This window comes from Heterodontus francisci, chromosome 11, assembly GCF_036365525.1.
Source record: "Heterodontus francisci isolate sHetFra1 chromosome 11, sHetFra1.hap1, whole genome shotgun sequence".
In the NCBI taxonomy this organism is placed as follows: Eukaryota; Metazoa; Chordata; class Chondrichthyes; order Heterodontiformes; family Heterodontidae; genus Heterodontus; species Heterodontus francisci.
In genome coordinates this window covers 64,226,214-64,245,676 of record NC_090381.1, presented here as the reverse complement: position 1 = coordinate 64,245,676, position 19,463 = coordinate 64,226,214, and the positions used below count along the sequence as shown (strand labels likewise).

Sequence of the window (19,463 nt, the reverse complement as noted above, 5' to 3'; positions counted from 1 at the left end):
GGCAGCACCTCCGTTGCTCTGCGACGGGATCCTCGTTAGAATATTTAAAATACCTTTCTGCATACATTTCAATGACATCCGCCATGATATTCCCATCCGTTACCAATCTTGAGCTTGACGTGCAGCACTCACGAGCCTTCATTTTCCTGTCCATGAGAAGCTGGTGCCACCAAGGAGGGGAAGGGGTAAATTCTGCAAATTGTTTATAGATGAGAGGGAAAGGGTCAACTCTGCATTTTGTTTGCAGGGCTGGCAGCTTTTTAAAAATGGTGCCAGCACCTGCTCCTGCATTACGTGATGCCGTTCACAGCGTCGCCGATGCCACCCCGTCACCTGATTGGGGGCGGTAGCCGTCATCATTAAGTTATGCGGCCGCTTGCCGCAGAACTGCAGCAGCGCGGGACATCAAAATCCAGCCCCATATCTTTTATTTTCATACAGGTTCAAAGTATCTTTTATGAATCTGTACTTTAATTTTGTTCATGTTTCTATTTCTAATTGTTACTTTTTCCAGTAGCTGTAATGAAACATAATTTTTTGTGTTTTAATAATTTGATAAACATATTGACTGCGATTTTGGGCTTTGTGGCACTGCTCGTGCCGGCACTACAGAAGCCCCGAAGCCATAAAATGGCATGGGCTGTGCTCCCGGCCACTTCTGGTGCATCCCATGTGGCACCCCATGCTGGGCAGGATGCTAGTGCTGGGCAGGTCATGTGTGCACCGGCAGTGTGAGAAGAGGTCTGATTGTGACCTTAATCAACTGTTCAGGCTGATTTGATGCATTTTTCACAAACTTGGTCTGCGAATGTGCACTGAACGCCTGTGCTAATCACACTGAGCTGAACATGCATTCAGCAGCACAAGGGATACCTCCTACCCCACCACCACACATCTTATTTAAAGGGCAAGTTATTCAGCTTGCACATGAGGTGCTTTTGACTGACTTCTGCTCTGGCAAAGATGGTGGAAGTTCTGTGGCTTGTTTTTTGAGGTTTTGTGGTGAGCTGCTTCATACATTCAGGGAGTCCAAGTATCAGTTCTGTGGTTACAGTGCATCTGTGTCTACAACATGATCAATAAATGGAGCAGAGGCTACGAAGAGGGAGAAGGAGGAGGTCCTACCCACCACATGTTCTTTGAGAGCACTTCTGTTACCTCAACCTAACCCAGGGGTAGTACCTGAAACGAATCATATTCAGCAATGAAGTGGTAATAGAACTGGGCCACCTCCTTTCACATGACCTGGAGCCTCACACCAGGGTGAGGATGGTTCTGCCAGTGGCTGTAAAGGTCACAGTGGCATTAAACTTCTATGCGTCCAGATCTTTCCAGGTGGGAATAGGCAACATATCCGACATCTTCCTGTATACCATCCATCAATGTATCTGGGAGGTGATGGAGACCGTCTATGCCAGGAGAGCAAATTCAAAATTTTCCTCCTCAGTAGGGAGAAGCAGGATGAGAGGGCACGTGGCTTTGTCAGGATAGCGGGATTCCCAACAGTGCAAGGCACAATCGACTCCACGCACATGGCTCTGTAGGATCCCCATGTAAATGAGGAGAGGTATAGGAACTGCAAGGGCTACTGTTCCATCAAGGTGCAGTTGATGTGCGACCATACACAGTACATTATGTCGGTGAATATCCGCTATCCAGGAAGTAGCCATGGTGCCTTCATTCTGAGGCAGTCTGCTATTCCTAGTGTCTTCACACCTCCAAGAACAACTAGAGTGACTGCTCAGGGACAAAGGCTACCACCATTACACCTGGCTGATGACTTCCCTCTGCCATGCGGGGACAACCTGCGTATAACAAGAGCCATGGAATCACCAGGAATATCATGGAACAGACCATTGGGGTGCTGAAACAAAGTTTCTGATGCCTACACCACTTGGGGGAGGAGCCCTCCAGTACACACTGGAGCGTGTTGCCAAGTTCATGGTTAGCTACGTCCTCCATAACATTGCCATCATGAGGGCATAACCATTGTCACCAGGAATCTGGAGGTCCTTTCAGGAGAAGGAGGAAGAGGAGGAGGCAGGGAGGATGCATTCTGGGCCCCTTTTCTCAGGACAGGCTATCCGAGAGCACCTGCTCAGACTGTGCTTCCGAAAGGACAATTTCCCTTTACCACCATGGACCCACCATTCCCCACCGTTGTATCCATTTGAGATGCCCTATGTTATGAAGAGGCTTCCATTATGCATAATTTTTGAGGACCTGTGTTTAGAAGACTGTGAGGAGATGCTGGATTTGTTTTTTTAAAAGGGTCACTGGAAGGACACTGGGGACTTTGTTTAAAAACAAGCACTTACTGGAAGAGGTAATGAAGTTAAATCAACCTAAGGAGCCTTGCTGGCTGTCGGAGTTGTTTACAGAGAAGTCACATGTCTGGGTTTATGGCTGAGGAGTTTTGGTTTCATTTTTGGATATTGTTTTGAGTCAGTTGGGGGGTAAGCCTGCTAAAAGAGAGAAGCCACCTGCTCATCCTTTTCCACCTCTTTGAGAAACCCTGAGAATCCAGTGCGCGAACTAGAGAAACTGATGCAGCATTTCTCCTGGAAAACCTGCCAGACTAATCCTCAACGTCTGAAGAGAACTGCTCCAGAAAGATCCCAGTGACAGCCATCTACGTGTACCTGGACGCCAGACCAGTGGAGAAGTGGAACTAGAGAAAGACAGTGCATTCCTCCAGCCTCAGTTGTAACACCTATCACAGCATTCCCTTGGCCAACATCCTACAATAAAATGAACCAATAAAAAACATTCCATTCACATCCTTATCTTACAATACATCCAATTATATAAAAAAAAGTGAACTGTTCACCCTTGTACAGTTTCTTAGTGCCTGTCTGCAGAAGTCTTTGCCTGTCTTAGTGTTCCTACACAGTGCTACCCCAGTGGCTGCTGCAGGGCAGGTGGAAGATTGCTGGCTTTCAGTGGGAGGGGACTGCAGATGGCCTTTCAAAATGCTCTCGAGCAGCTCTGGGTCTTGAGGGTCCAGCTTCGGACTGCACCACTTCAACATGGACAGCAGCAGTCTGGGCTGGCTGGCTGACAGGCAGGAGCAAGGACTGATAGAATGGCAGTGATGGGAGCACAAATGCTGTCATTCTGAGAGAGGACAGCAGGCTTGTTGTGCTCCATGGTGCAGCAAGATGGCAGCAGTTTGAGCCTACATGGCAGCAAGCATGGATCTCATGACCTCTGTCTGGCCTCCACTACAGCACTGAGACATTGGGTGGCTTTTGCCTGTGCTGCAATGGAAGTTGAGACATCAGCCATCAGATGCTGCATCACAGCTGCGTCCACTAGTGCTGTCATGCAGCTGACCACCACTTCCATGCACCACATTGGAGCCAGACTCCGCCAAGCTCCTTGACAATGACAGGAGGCTGGCTGGCAGCCCTGCCAATACACAAGCATCTCTGTAGGCCACCCCCAACAAACTCCTTCCTCATCTAAGTCCCCTTTGGTAGTACTGATCTGTGACCTAACCCTCCAATAAGCTGGTGCATGAGCTTTCCTTGCCCTCACGCTGGCTGCAGCCCACTCACACCAAGTGACTAACCACCTACAGATCCTGACTCTATACTAGTCTCTAAGGTTAACAGAGCGCAAGCATCTGAGCTGGTGGCCACAAGTGTCATATCAAATGACAGGACCTTTTCATCACTGCTGTGGTGTTGCTCTCTCCTTAGGCTGCTCTGGCTGGCCAGGCAACAGTGCTTGGGTCTCTGAAAGGAGAAAATCAGAAGAGGAGGATTGGGGTGAAGGGAGGGCGGGGTGGGGAGTAAAGCAAGAGGTTCATGGTCACGTTGTCTGTAGCTTGCTTGGCATTCCAGATAGTAGGATGAGGTGAGGTGGGAGTTGAGAAGGGGTATAAGGCAGTAACATTTATGTTATGGATGTCCTCAGTGACATGGGATGCCATGGCCTCTGTTACAGCTGGCTCCAGGATCTGGAGCACCTTCTCTTCCATTGGGTTCAGGGGATGAAGGCATGTCGGACCTCTGCCGGTTCTTTGCTGATCCCTTCTATTTCATGCCACCTTGTCCTGCAAGAGAGGGAAGAATGTCAGTCATTGTATTGCACTTTGTTTGAGTGATGAGCCTGCCATAGCTGAATAGCTGGATGTTTTTCAGGGCAGCAAGTAGTAGATGTGAAGCTGGCATCATTGGAAGGTGTGTGAGGGTAAGGTGGAGTATCTGAATGTTAGGTGTGATTCCTGAATGCTAGGGAATGCGGCTGGTTGAGTGATGGGGTGTGGTGCATTGAGTAGTGTGAGAGGATGGTGGCTTGGTGGGTGGGAGATGTCATGTAAAGATGCATTCACTGACCTTGAATACCCTTGTGAGGCCATGAAACTTCTGACACTGCTGCCAGGGCATCAGGTCCTGACTCCTTCCATTGACCTCCCTGGCGACTTGCTCCCACTCCTTGAGGGCCTCCTGCGCCTTGCAGAAATGTGGCATCTCTCCTCCTGTCAGCCTCCAAGACTAAGGCCTCCAGCGTTGCATACGTGAAGCTCGGATTCATCTGTCTGTCTTGATGTTCCATTGGAGTAGTCTCCAATTGCAGCACTGATAGCAGCCTCCTTTGATTCAGTGCAGCTTCTCTTTAAGAGGGACAGACTGCATTTAAGAGCTAGAGGCTAGCTATAACAAGTGCTAGCCTTGCACATACATAGGCCCCTGTTGTATGTGCAGCCAGCCAGCAGAGTGAGTCGTGCTGGGCTGTATACAGAAATTATGGAAATGAGGCAGACAGTGTGAAGTTTGTGTGCTGCTTGCCTCAATAGTAATGGGTGCAGGCAGTTCTCGAATCATGACCCCTGCTCGTGAAAACGAGTACTAACCAATTTTTAACCAATCAAGTTTTTTGAAAATATCATTGTAAAGTGTGGAACCTTTGTCACTGGACACTACAAACCCTCTCAGTCACTTCTAGTTTTCCACTGTAACTCTCATTTATACAACATCAATTAAATAATATAGACAATTTAGTCCAGCGTTTTGTTGGTGTAATGTTTAGACAACTAGAAAATAATGTATTTTTAAAAAACAAATATTATCTAACTGACAACTAAGTGAAGAATTGGAAATAGGCTGCTATTAGCCCAACAGTGTACTTGCTGTTTTCAAATGTCTTTAGCAATGTGGTTTGTGCCAAATCAGCATCTTCACAAGTTGAGACACAGTAAAGGCAGAATTAGTGGATGGTTTTGGAAATCCATCTTGTGTGGACAGACTATGCAAATACAATGCATGGTTCCCAAGCAGTCCTTCAGTATGTACAATTATTTACCAGTTTCCTGGGCCCTATGGGAATTATTTTCATTCCTACTGTGGTAAGTAGTTGGTGCAATCCTTTTAATTATCAGTATGGAAATGAAGCCTCAAATTAATTATACTACAAAACTTAATGAACCCCCAAAGGGTGAACTGAAGAGTGTTGAAGAAAGGTTAGATTCCCCACTTTGTTAGAGTGTTCTTCATTCTTTAAAATAATACATTCTTTACACACCACAGGATTCTAGGGCTTGGTATTGCAGAAGGGAATGCCGTATGCTAGTTTGTCAAGGTGGCTTTGTTTATTTTTGCATTCCATAAAAGGGAAGCAGCATATTTGATTACCAGTTTACTTTAACTTATAGTACAGAGTCTAGCTAGGTGGTGCACCCTGATTTGGAAATGGAGCTCCAATCAGAGCTATGGGGATCAATGGGAGGGATGGTAGAGAGGGAGAATCCATTCATTCACGGAATGAAATAGACTACCATGCTAGGTAACCTGTCTTTCTAATGCATTCACAATGCTCCACATACAGCAGGAGCATAATGAGTTATTGTCAACTAGGAGGAGGAAGGATTTTTCAATGATGTTTCAACACCACATAAAAAGACTGATCTAGCAAAGTTCTTGACAGGTTAAGTCTGGTATGTAAATGCTTTGTGAATGATGTACGAGGATTGCTTCATGTCACAGCTGTGCAAATAACATTGATGGTCACCTGATAGAGCAAGGTACGAGATGTGGCTGTTGAATGGATGGAATTACTTAATTTTATCCTAGGCACTCTGCCAGAGAGATAATAGTCCAAGGTGCTTGCTACTATTCATGTAACTCTATGCTGTTTAGCTAATGGCTTTCTTAGAGTCTTAAGGCCAGAGGAGATGAATTGTCATGATTTACAGAATTGTTCAATTTGTTTAAAACAAAGTTGGCATGTTCTTCAGGCATCCAAGCAATGAATTTGCCAAAAAAAAGGTAAGCCTGAGAACTGGGAGCATTTTAGAATTCTGCAAAGGAGGACCAAGAAAAAGATTAAGGGCTGAATTTTATTAGCCCCTCGACGCTGTGGATCGTGGCAGGAAGGCCCTTAAAATGCTAGTGAGAGCAGCCTGCCTTGACCCACGATGCCAAGAAGGCCCCGCCAGGTATTAGGAGCAGCGGCGAGGCCTCAGTGCAGCCCCCCCGACCGCACCGCTTGATGGCTGGGCCTTCATTAAAATATTGAAATTAGTTAAATTAAAATGCAAATTAACCTACCTGCTGCCGCCGACTGTCCCAAGCTGATTTTACGGCCAGCCAGCCTCAACTCACAAGCCTTCAGAACTCCGAAGCACTAACAAAATTCAGCCGTAAGAAAGGGAAAATAGAATATGAGAGTAAATTAGCGAGAAACATAAAAATGGACTGGGAAAGCTTCTATAGGTATGTAAAAAGGAAAAGATTAGCAAAAACAAAGGAGAGTCTATTACAAGCGGAATCAGGAGAATTCATAGTGGGGAATAAGGAAATGGCAGAGAAACTAAACAAATACTTTGTTTCTGTCCTCACAGGGGAAAATACTAAAAACCTCCCAGAAATAATGGAGAATCAAGGGACTAATGTAAATGAGGAACTGCAAGATATTAATATTAGTTTTAAAAAAGTACAAGATAAATTAATGGGACTTAAAGTAGATACATCCCAGAGTGTTGAAAGAGGTGGCTGTAGAGGTAGTAGATACATTGGTGGTCATCTTTCAAAATTCTATTGACTCTGGAACAGCTCCTGCAGATTGGAAGGTGGCAATTGTAACCCCACTATTTAAAGAAGGAGGGAAAATGCTAGAAACTATAATAAAGGATGTGATAACAGGACACTTAGAAAATAATGGTAGGATTGGGCAGAGTCAACATGGATTTATGAAAGGGAAATCATGTTTAACAAACTTGTTGGTGTTTTTTGAGGATGTAACCAGCAGAATCGATAAAGGGGAACTGGTGGATGTGGTATATTTAGATTTTCAGAAAGCTTTTTATAAATTCCCACACAGGTTAGTAAACAAAATTAGAGCACATGGGATTGGGGGGAATACACTAGCATGGAATGAGAACTGGTTAACAGACAGAAAACAAAGAGTAGGAATAAATGGGTCATTTTCAGGTTGGCAGGCTGTGACTGGTAGGGTACTGCAAGGATCAGTGCTTGGGCCCCAGCTATTCACAATCTATATCAATGATTTGCATGTGGGGATTAAATGTAATATTTCCAAGTTTGCAGATGATGCAAAACTAGGTGGAAGTGTGATTTGTGAGGAGGATGCAAAGAAACTTCAAGGGGATTTGGAGAGGCTACATGAATGGGCAAACATTTGGCAGATGGGATACAGTGTAGAGAAATGTGAGGTTATCCACTTTGGTTGGAAATACAGAGTATTTTTTAAATGGTGAGAGGCTGGGAAGTATTGAACCTCAAAGGGACTTGGGTGCCCTTGTTCATGAGTCACTGAAAGCGAACATACAGGTACAGCAAGCAATTATGAAGGCAAATGGTATGTTGGCCTTTATTACAAAAGGATTTGAGTACAGGGTAGATGCAGGAAGGATGTTCCCCCTGGCTGGTGGGTCTAGAATCAGGGGACACCGTCTCAGATTAAGAGGTAGACCATTTAGGACTGAGATGAGGAGGAATTTCTTCACTTAGTGGGTGGTGAATCTTTGGAATTCTCTATGCCAGAGGGCTGTAGAGGCTCAGTCATTGAGTATGTTCAAGATCTCTCTTAAACTGTTTAAACTCCCCTGGCTCTTTAATCAGTTCATTTTAGCCCGAACTACAAGCGAACAGCTAGTTTATGTTACCTGGGCCCACTGCCCTCCCCCAGCCATACCTGCTCTTAGTTTTCTCAATGAAATTGAACGTAATCCGGACGAAACTGCAAAGTACAGCTGGTGATACTTTGATCTCCGATCCTTCTGTCGACACGGTCCGGAGTGTCCGCGGCCACGGCGTGCGGTAAGTCCATTGCAGAGAAGAAGGAGCAGCGGGACCCTAGGGAAATAAGTATCACAGAGGGGATGCCCCGAACACGCAAAAAGCTATGAATGGCTCCTCGGCCGCAACTTCAAAGCGCCCGCGGGAGATGTCGGCAATGCTGGTACCGGCGCCTGAGGATGTCGCTCACCTCCCGAAGGACGCGGATGAGCTTTCCAGGCGTCGATGGTGGGAACTGAGAAAATGGCTTATTACCTGCATCCCCTTTCCCCCCCTTCCCCTTCCACCCCCCCTTCCCCTTCCCAGCTCCACTCTCTCAGCTCACCCCCCCCCCGCACCCCCCTCCCCCATCACAACCGCTTCCCAGCCCCCCCTCGCACCATCTTCCCCCTGCACCCCCTTCCCCCGCACCCCCCCCCCCAGCTCCCCCTCGCACCCGCTCCTCCCACCGGCATCTTCCTGTACCTGTGTAGGGGCCCGAACAACCCCACTGCCTTGTGGGCGTCTCGGGAGAGACCAAGGCTAAGGGAGTAAGCCCTAACAGAAAATCCGGAGCGGAACCCCGTAGGCAGTCGTCACCTTTGGCATGTTTCTGGCAGTTCCTGCAGCCACACCGGTGCCAAACGTCGTGCTCTGCACTCCTTTGGACCCCACCAGATAGGCCGAGAGGGGGGTTTTGACGCTTGGGCAACTCTCAACCTCCATACATTCGCCTAGGCATGCGCCATGGAGAGGTCACTCCATAGTCGCCTCACAGCGACTGAAACAACACGGAAGGCAGCAGTTACAGGTTATAAGTCCAGTTAAATTGGCGTAGAGATTAGGCGCCACGGTTTGCCTTTGTCGGTGGGAGAGGTCATCGCACCTCACTGGACAGCTACCACCCGCCTCAAACCGGGCAGCCCCCGGTCAATAAGATTCTGTCCCGCCACAGTCCACCTGCTTCAATGGGTGCTTGGAGCTCAGGGTCACTGCTCGAAAAGTGGACTGCAACAGCGCACCAAACAACATGAAAAAAGGAAAGAAGGTACCAGCCCTTCGTATTGCAAGCTGGAACATCAGAACTGTGTGTCCTGGCCTGTCGGAAGACCTTACACAAATCAACGATTCTCGGAAGACCGTCATCATGAACAACGAGCTCAGCAGACTCAATGTAGACATTGCAGCACTTCAGGAGACACGCCTCCCCGCGAGTGGATCTCTGGCAGAGCAAGACTACACCTTTTTCTGGCAGGTTAGGGATCCTGAAGAACCAAGACAGCATGGAGTGGGCTTCGCCATCAGAAACTCCTTGCTCAGCATGATAGAGCCTCCCTCAAATGGCTCGGAACGCATACTGTCCATCCGACTGCTGATCACCTCTGGTCCAGTACACCTACTCAGCATCTATGCTCCAACACTCTGCTCCCCACCTGAAGCTAAAGACCGGTTCTACGAGGAACTCCATAATATCATTAGTAGCATCCCCAACACCGAACACCTGTTCCTGCTGGGGGACTTTAATGCCAGGGTTGGGGCCAACCATGACTCATGGCCCTCCTGCCTTGGGCACTATGGCGTTGGAAGGATGATTGAGAATGGGCAGAGACTGCTTGACTTGTGTACCTATCATAACCTCTGCATCACCAACTCGTTCTTTCACACTAAACTGTGTCACCAGGTTACATGGAGGCACCCACGATCACGTCATTGGCACCAGCTAGACCTCATCGTCACAAGGCGAGCCGCCTTAAACAGTGTTCAAATCACACGCAGCTTCCACAGTGCGGACTGCGACACCGACCACTCCCTGGTGTGCAGCAAGGTTAGACTCAGACCAAAGAAGTTTCATCATTCCAAGCAGAAGGGCCACCTGCACATCAACACGAGCAGAATTTCTCATCCACAGCTGTTACAAAAATTTCTAAACTCTCTTGTAACAGCCCTTCAAAACACTCCCACAGGGGATGCTGAGACCAAGTGGGCCCACATCAGAGACGCCATCTATGAGTCAGCTTTGACCACCTACGGCAAACGTGCGAAGAGGAATTCAGACTGGTTTCAATCGCATATTGAAGAGCTGGAACCTGTCATAGCCACTAAGCGCTTGCACTGTTGAACTACAAGAAAGCCCCCAGCGAGTTAACATCCGCAGCACTTAAAGCAACCAGAAGCACTGCACAAAGAACAGCCCGGCGCTGCGCAAATGACACCAATGCAGTCGTATTCAGCTGGCCTCCAACACCAGAAACATCAGAGGAATGTATGATGGCATTAAGAGAGCTTTTGGGCCAACCATCAAGAAGATCGCCCCCCTCAAATCTAAATCAGGGGACATAATCACTGACCAACGCAAGCAAATGGACCGCTAGGTGGAGCACTATCTAGAACTGTACTCCAGGGAGAATGTTGTCACTGAGACTGCCCTCAATGCAGCCCAGCCTCTACCAGTCATGGATGAGTTGGACATACAGCCAACTAAATCGGAACTCAGTGATGCCATTGGTTCCCTAGCCAGCGGAAAAGCCCCTGGGAAGGACAGCATTACCCCTGAAATAATCAAGAGTGCCAAGCCTGCTATACTCTCAGCACTACATGAACTGCTTTGCGTGTGCTGGGACGAGGGAGCAGTACCTCAGGACATGCGCGATGCCAATATCATCACCCTCTATAAAAACAAAGGTGACCACGGTGACTGCAACAACTACACTGGAATCTCCCTGCTCAGCATAGTGGGGAAAGTCTTCGCTCGAGTCGCTTTAAATAGGCTCCAGAAGCTGGCCGAGCACGTCTACCCTGAGGCACAGTGTGGCTTTCGAGCAGAGAGATCCACCATTGACATGCTGTTCTCCCTTCATCAGATACAGGGGAAATGCCGCGAACAACAGATGCCCCTCTACATTGCTTTCATTGATCTCACCAAAGCCTTTGACCTCGTCAGCAGACGTGGTCTCTTCAGACTACTGGAAAAGATTGGATGTCCACCAAAGCTACTAAGTATCATCACCTCATTCCATGACAATATGAAAGGCACAATTCAACATAGCGGCACCTCATCAGACCCCTTTCCTATCCTGAGTGGCGTGAAACAGGGCTGTGTTCTCGCACCCACACTTTATGGGATTTTTTTCTTCCTGCTGCTCTCACATGCGTTCAAGTCTTCAGAAGAAGGAATTTTCCTCCACACAAGATCAGGGGGCAGGTTGTTCAACTTTGCCCGTCTAAGAGCGAAGTCCAAAGTACGGAAAGTCCTCATCAGGGAACTCCTCTTTGACGATGCTGCTTTAACATCTCACACTGAAGAGTGTCTGCAGAGTCTCATCGACAGGTTTGCGGCTGCCTGCAATGAATTTGGCCTAACCATCAGCCTCAAGAAAACGAACGTCGTGGGACAGGACGTCAGAAATGCTCCATCCATCAATATTGGCGACCACGCTCTGGAAGTGGTTCAAGAGTTCACCTACCTCGGCTCAACTATCACCAGTAACCTGTCTCTAGATGCAGAAATCAACAAGCGCATGGGAAAGGCTTCCACTGCTATGTCCAGACTGGCCAAGAGAGTGTGGGAAAATGGCGCACTGACAGGGAACACAAAAGTCCGAGTGTATCAAGCCTGTGTCCTCAGTACGTTGCTCTATGGCAGCGAAGCCTGGACGACTTATGTCAGCCAAGAGCGACGTCTCAATTCATTCCATCTTCGCTGCCTCCGAAGAATACTTGGCATCAGGTGGCAGGACCGTATCTCCAACACAGAAGTCCTCGAGACGGCCAACATCCCCAGCTTATACACCCTACTGAGTCAGTGGCGCTTGAGATGGCTTGGCCATGTGAGCCGCATGGAAGATGGCAGGATCCCCAAAGACACATTGTACAGCGAGCTCGCCACTGGTATCAGACCCGCCGGCCGTCCATGTCTCCGCTTTAAAGACGTCTGCAAACGCGACATGAAGTCCTGTGACATTGATCACAAGTCGTGGGAGTCAGTTGCCAGTGTTTGCCAGAGCTGGCGGGCAGCCATAAAGGCGGGGCTAAAGTGTGGCGAGTCGAAGAGACTTAGCAGTTGGCAGGAAAAAAGACAGAAGCACAAGGGGAGAGCCAATTGTGTAACAGGCCCGACAAACAAATTTTTCTGCAGCACCTGTGGAAGAGCCTGTCACTCTAGAATTGGCCTTTCTCGCCACTCCAGGCGCTGCTCCACACACCACTGACCACCTCCAGGCGCTTACCCATTGTCTCTCGAGATAAGGAGGCCAAAGAAAGAAGAGATCGATAGATTTCTACATATTCACTCAAGGGATACGGGGATAGTGCAGGAAAATGGTGTTGAAATAGAAGACTAGCCATGATCTCATTGAATGGCAGAGCAGCCAAGGGCTGAATGGCCTACACCTGCTCCGATTTCTCATGTTCTTATAAAGCCTTTTTTCATGGTTAAATATATGGAGAGGAGCATGAAATGATGCAGCCACAATTTCCTTCCCTAAATGAAATTGAGATGCAACTTTTAGCAATATTTAGAATGAGGTCTGAGAACTATGCAATCAAGACAAGAAATTACATTAGCCTCATCTATAGCAAGGGCCTGATTCAGTTCATTAATTCTATAATGCCCCTTTACGCAAAATCAATTTGAAGTTACTCATATTTAATATCTCAAATGGAGACTATATTCATTTTTTGCCGAAGTAAGTTAAAGTCTCAGTTCAGAACTAGTGAAATAAAGTTGTTCATAATTTCCACATCGTTTTCATGGATTGGAATGTCAATTGGTGATCCTGTAGCAATATAGGAACATCCAATGTGGACACAAATAGAGCCCAAAATTGCGCTAGTTTTGTTAAGTGCTTTTATTCTCAATTTTCCGCTCAAAGCCATTTGCATATTTCCGAGCATAACATCTGCCATGAGCAATTGAGCAGCAGTTGAGTTTTTTTCGAGAAATTTTCCTTTAAGAAATATTCCTTGATATATTCCTTGCTATAGTTTGATTAATACAGCTGAAAATGGGTTTATCACAAAAAATAAATTTTTTTAATCAGAGGGTAAATTTTCCCAAACAAGGGGATGCAGGTTTGGGTGTGTGTGGGGAGTTAAATGCACTAAAAATGTATCCTCTTGTGGGTTTCACTGGGCTGGGATTGAAGATAAGGGTGAACACCCGTGCAACTGTCGGGTAAGTAATTAAAATATTCAAATAGTTTATTAAGTACTGTTTTAACCCTTGATTCTGGATTTAGCAGCCAGGACTCCTGTTTCCTGACCTGTCTGCAACTCTGCAGGGTCACCAAGGCAAGTGCATAATTGGAAGAGTTTCTTCAGTGAAACTGACAGGCTGGAAAGCTTTTAATCAGTGAAACTGAATTTCTGTCTCCAAAGCCAGGTGAGAGGCTGCTGTTCAAAGCACTTCTTATCTGAGGGAGTGCTTTCACTGCTTGACAGCTGATTTCCAACTTCTTGGAAGTCACTTCACCTGTCTTGCACTTCACTCACCTTCAGCTGCAATTTCCTGCAGCTAGTCTTCACCACAGCATGTGTGCAGCTTATGCAGCTCTACCTTGCACTTCTGACAAAGAACAAGAGGAGCAGCAACACCAGCAGCAGAGCCTTCTCCTCAGTCACATACTGCTCCACAAGGCAGAGGGGATGGACACTGAGATCCAGCTGGTAGGAGGCGAGATCCCAACAAGGCGCCTTCAGGCAGCGAATCAGCTCTCTTAGCATGTCTGAGCACCAGTGCATCAGCAGACTCAGGTTTTCATAGCAGGTCATTGCTGAAATCTGCAGCTTCCTGGACAAGATTTCCTTCCCGGTGGAGCAGTGGGCAGTCAAGGTTCCTGTCACTGGAGTGCCACCTGCTTCTTGCCCCCCCAACCGCGGGCCAGGTCTCTGCCTCTCCCCGCAATTGTGTACTCCCTTCTCCTCCAGGGAGACAAAGCAGAGAGTTATGAGTGTTAGTAGTGGCTTGTGTGGATAGCATGGAAGACGGCATTTGTGGAGGTTGACAGTGAGGTAGGTGTGTGAGAGGACAATAGATTGAGGGTGAGTGTTGGCTGTTCAGATGGGGATGTGAGGTGCCTACAGAGAGAGGAATGAAAGGAGCTGCAAGGTTTGTTGATCGGAGGAATGCTGTGCAGGAGAGTGCTGGGAAAGTCAGAGTGTGGGGCTTGGCACCTGACAGTACTATGCCACTCACCTGCTGTCTCCTCCTGAGGTCCTGGATCCCCTTGCTGCACTGTCTCCAGGTTGGAGAGACCACATTTTGCTGATGACTTCCCCAGGTACTTCCATCTGTGCCTGCTTGGTTGGAGAGCTTGTCTCCTCCAGTCCTTGGGAGTGCTTACCTGAATGCAGCCCTTCAGATCCCTCAGCAGGACCTCCAGGTAAGAGACCCAGGGAGCAGCCTTCCCAGGTCTCCTCTCCATTGCTGTGATTATTACAGTGTCAAAAATTCAAATGCTGTGAGCCATTATAACACATGCAGTGGTCCCTTTAATTTGAAATCCTTCCTTTGTCAAATCCAGTGAGTATTCCAGCCCACCTTCCCTGATTGTCAGGCAACCCGGAGGCAGTATGCTAATGCCATGGCTCAGTTAAAGATTCTCAGCAAAGCCTGCTCCAGCAATAGGTTCCCAACCTGCAAATGTTCCTGCTGTTTGGCCAGGGATTAAATTGGGATAATTCCACCCAGATTGTCTGGTCCATGACCTTTGAGTATCCTGATTTTAAGTAACTGAAAATGGCTGTAAAAACTACACAGAACCATTTGCTAGTTATATTGGTCTATGGTAGTCAGTTTTTTAGTAAATTAAAAAATACATGTTCATAAGTTTTTAAAACATTAGTGTCCGTGCACCTAAAAAAACCTGAATATTAAGAGCCCCCTCGAAGGCCTACAAATGGAAACTTGCAATAGTGATTAATTTGATCTGGGCCATGGACAGTTTTGTGGGTAGGAACAGCTTTTAGTTCGATGTTTTTAAACCAGCGCAAAAAATTTCAAGAACTCGATTCACAGCAAGTGTAATTTGCGCTAAAGATCTGTATCCTTTTGTACTGGTTTGATTAATTTCAGGTGAATTGCGCTGAAAAGAACAGCACAACCTAGTGGAAACTCGAGGCTGACATGTTCAATGTCAAGCTAAAATAGTGGTAATGTGGACTTTAATCCACGAGGCGCTGTGGGCCATCAGCAGCAGCAGCAGAATTGTGTTCAGCCACAATCTGTAACCTCATGGCCCGGCATAACCCCCACTCTACCATTGCCATCAAGCCGGGGGATGAACCCTGGTTCAATGAAGAGTGCAGGAGGGCATGCCACAAGCAGCATCAGGCACCCTCAAAATGAGGTGCGAGCCTGGTGAAGCTACAATACAGGACTACTTGCATGCCAAACAGCAGAAGCAGCATGCGATAGACAGAGAAAAGTGATCCCACAACCAATGGATCAAATCTAACCTCTGCAGTATTGCCACATCCAGTCGTGAATGGTGGTGGACATTAAACAGCATATAAGAAGGGCGCTACAATTGTCATGGGTGATTTTAATCTGCATATTGACTGGACAAATCAGATTGGCAGAGGTAACATGGAAGACGAATTTGTAGAGTGCATCAGGGTAAAGGCCTGCTCAAGTCACAAAAAAAACCTCAACCTGAACCCAACGGAACCACAGCGGACCCGAGCCCCACCCGGCCCGAGTCCCTCCATTTTCCCCCCAAGCCCGGCCCGCCCCGACCCGAACCGAGCCCGACCTGACCCTACCACCGCAATGTCCCCTTTACTTACCTTCCGACTCCCAATCTGCTGGAAGTTGCTGCATGAGCGTGATGGCATCATAGAGATGCTCACATGCTCACTTCGCAGACTTAAGAGTTTCCCTGCTTGACATCCCGGACTTGCAGCTCAGGTAAGTTTTTAACTTTTAACACTTATCTGCAATTCTTGCTGCATGTGTCCGAGCCGGACCCGGCCCAACCCGGACCTGGCCCGATTCGAATCCGGCCCGACCTGACCCGAACCCGAAGGCCGGACCCGCGGGTCCCGTCAGATTTGGGTCAGGTAGCAGGCCTTTGCATCAGGGTTTGTTACTTAAAGCCAAACGTTGCAGAACCTACCCAGGAACAGGCTATTTTAGATCTAGTAATGTGTAATGAGGTAGAATTAAGAAGAGATATCGTAGTTAAGGATCTTCTAGGGGGTCACGATCACAACATGGTAGAATTTCAAATTCAGTTTGAGGGTGAGCAACTCGGGTCTCAAATCAGTGTCTTCAACTTAAACAAGGCAATTGCAGAGGTATGAAGAAAGAGTTGTCTAAAGCGGGCTGGGAAAATAGACGAAGGGATGAGTAGTGGCAGACATTTAAGCAGATATTTCATAACCCTCAGTAAAATTTATCCCGGACTTGATGAGAAGGATGAACCACCCGTGGTTAACAAAGGCAGTTAAGGAGAATATCCAATCAAAAACTAAGGCATACAAAGTGGCAAAAAATAGTGGTAGGCCAGAGGATTGGGAATTTTTTAGGAACCAGCAGTGGATGACTAAAAAGCTAATAAAGAGGGAGAAAATTGATTATGAAATTGAATTGGCAAGAAATATAAAAACACAGTAAGAGCTTCTACGGGTATATAAAAAGAAAGAGTAGCTAAAGTGAGCATGGGACCCTTGGAGGATGCGACTGGAGAATTGATAACGGGGAACAGGGAAATGGCAGATAATTTAAACCAATATTTTGCATCGGACTTCACGGTGGAGGACACTATAAACATCCCACAGATATCAGATAAGCAAAGATCTAATGGAAGGAAAGATCTTGTAACAGTCTCTATCACGAGGGACAAAGTATTTGACAAACTAATGGGACTAAAGGCAGACAAGTTGCCAGGACCTGATGGCCTACATTCAAGGGTTTTAAAGGAAGTGGCTGCAGAGATAGTGGAGGCATTGGTCGAAATATTCCAGAACTCACTGGATTCTGGGAAGGTGCCAGCGGATTGGAAAACTGATAATGTGACGCCCCTGTTCAAGAAGGAAGGGAGACAAAAAGCAGGAAACTATAGGCCAGTCAGCCTAACATTGGTCATTGGGAAAATGGTAGAGTCCATTATTAAGGAAAAAATAGCAGGACATTTTGAAAAGCTTAACGCAGTCAAACAGAGTCAACATGGTTTTGTGAAAGGGAAATCATGTTTGACAAATTTGCTAGAGTTCTTTGAGGATATAACAAGCAGAGTTGATAAAGGGGAACTGGTAGATGTAGTGTATTTGGATTTCCAGAAGGCATTCGATAAAGTGCCAGATAAAAGATTATTGCACAAGATAGGAGCTCAGGGTATTGGAGGTAATGTATTAGCATGGATTGAGGATTGGTTAACTCACAGAAGACAGAGAGTCATGATTAATGGGTCTTTTTCAGATTGGAAAGACGTAACTAGTGGAGTACACAAGGATCAGTCCTAGGACCTCAATTATTTGCTATCTATGTTGACTTGGAGGAGAGGGCAGAGTGTAATATATCCAAATTTGCTGATGATACAAAAATAGGTGAGAGGGCATGTTGTGATGAGGACATAAGGAATCTGCAAGGGGATATAGATAGGTTGAGTGAGTGGGCAAAATCTTGGCAGATGGAGTTTAATGCAATGAAAGTGTGAGGTCACGCACTTTGGTAGGAAGAATCAAAAGGCAGACAATTATTTAAATGGAGAGAGACGTCAAACAAGTGCAGCACAGAGGGATCTGGGTGTTCTTGTGCATGAAACACAAAAAGTTAGCATGCAGGTGCAGCAAGAATTAAGAAGGCAAATGGAATTTTGGCCTTTATTGCTCGGGGGTTGGAGTTTAAAAATAGGGAAGTCTTGTTACAACTGTACAGGGTGTTGGCAGGGCCGCACCTGGAGTACTGTGTACAGTTTTGGTCCCCATATTTAAGAAAGGATACACTGGCATTGGAGGCAGTTCAAAAGAGATTCATTAGGCTGATTCCTGGAATGAAGGGGTTGATTTATCAAAAACGGCTGAACAGGTTTGGCCTTTACTTGTTTGAGTTTAGAAGAATGAGGGGTGATCTTATTGAAACATACAAGATTCTGAGGGGGCTTGACAGGTAGATGTTGAGAAGATGTTTCCACTAGTGGGGGAATCTCGAACTAGGGGACACAGTTACAGAATAAGGGGACACTCATTTGAAACTGAGGTGCAAAGGAATTTCTTCTCTCAGAGGGTAGTGAATTTCTGGAATTCTCTACCCCAGAGAGTTGTGGAGGTTAGATCACTGGATGGCCATGAAACCATTGTCGATTGTTGTAAAAACCCATCTGGTTCACAAACGTCCTTTAGGGAAGGAAACTTGCTGTCCTTACCTGGTCTGGCCTACATGTGACTCCAGACCACAGCAATGTGGTTGACTCTTACATGCCCTCCAAAATGGCCTAGCAAGCCATTCAGTTGTATCTAACTACTACGAAGTCAATAAAAAGGAATGAAACCGGACGGACCACCCGGCATCGACCTAGGCACCGGAAACGACAATGGCAAACCCAGCCCTGTCGTCCCTGCAAAGTCCTCCTTACTACCATCTTGGGGCTTGTGCCAAAGTTGGGAGAGCTGCCCCACAGACTAGTCAAGCAACAGCCTGACATAGTCATATTCACGGAATCATACCTGACAGACAATGTCCCAGACACTGCCATTACCATCCTCAAGTATGTCCTGTCCTACCGGCAAGACAGACCCAGCAGAGGTGGCGGCACAGTGGTATACAGTCGGGAGGGAGTTGCCCTGGGAGTCCTCAACATCGTCTCTGGACCCCATGAAGTGTCATGGCATCAGGTCAAACATTGACAAGGAAACCTCCTGCTGATTACACCCTACTGCCCTCCCTCAGCTGAGTCAGTACTCCTCCATGTTGAAAAGCACTTGGAGGAAGCACTGAGGGTGGTAAGGGCACAGAATGTACTCTGGGTGGGGGACTGCAATGTCCATCACCAAGAGTGGCTCGGTAGCACCACTACTGACCGAGCTGGTCGAGTCCTGAAGAACATATCTGCTAGACTGGGTATGCGGCAGGTGGTGGGGGAACCAACATGAAGGGAAAACATACTTGACCTCGTCCTCACCAATCTGCCTGCCGCAGATGCTTCTGTCCATGACTGTATTGGTAGGAGTGACCACCGCACAGTCCTTGTGGAGACGAAGTCCCGCCTTCACATTGAGGAT

At 47.1% G+C, this 19,463-nt stretch overlaps 1 protein-coding gene across 3 annotated transcripts in view; it reads left to right on the top strand.

Moving 5' to 3' along the window:
* The window catches only part of kcnab1a (potassium voltage-gated channel subfamily A regulatory beta subunit 1a), a 322,091-nt gene that overhangs the window by 195,593 nt on the left and 107,035 nt on the right, over nucleotides 1-19,463 (top strand). The window lies entirely within an intron of this gene.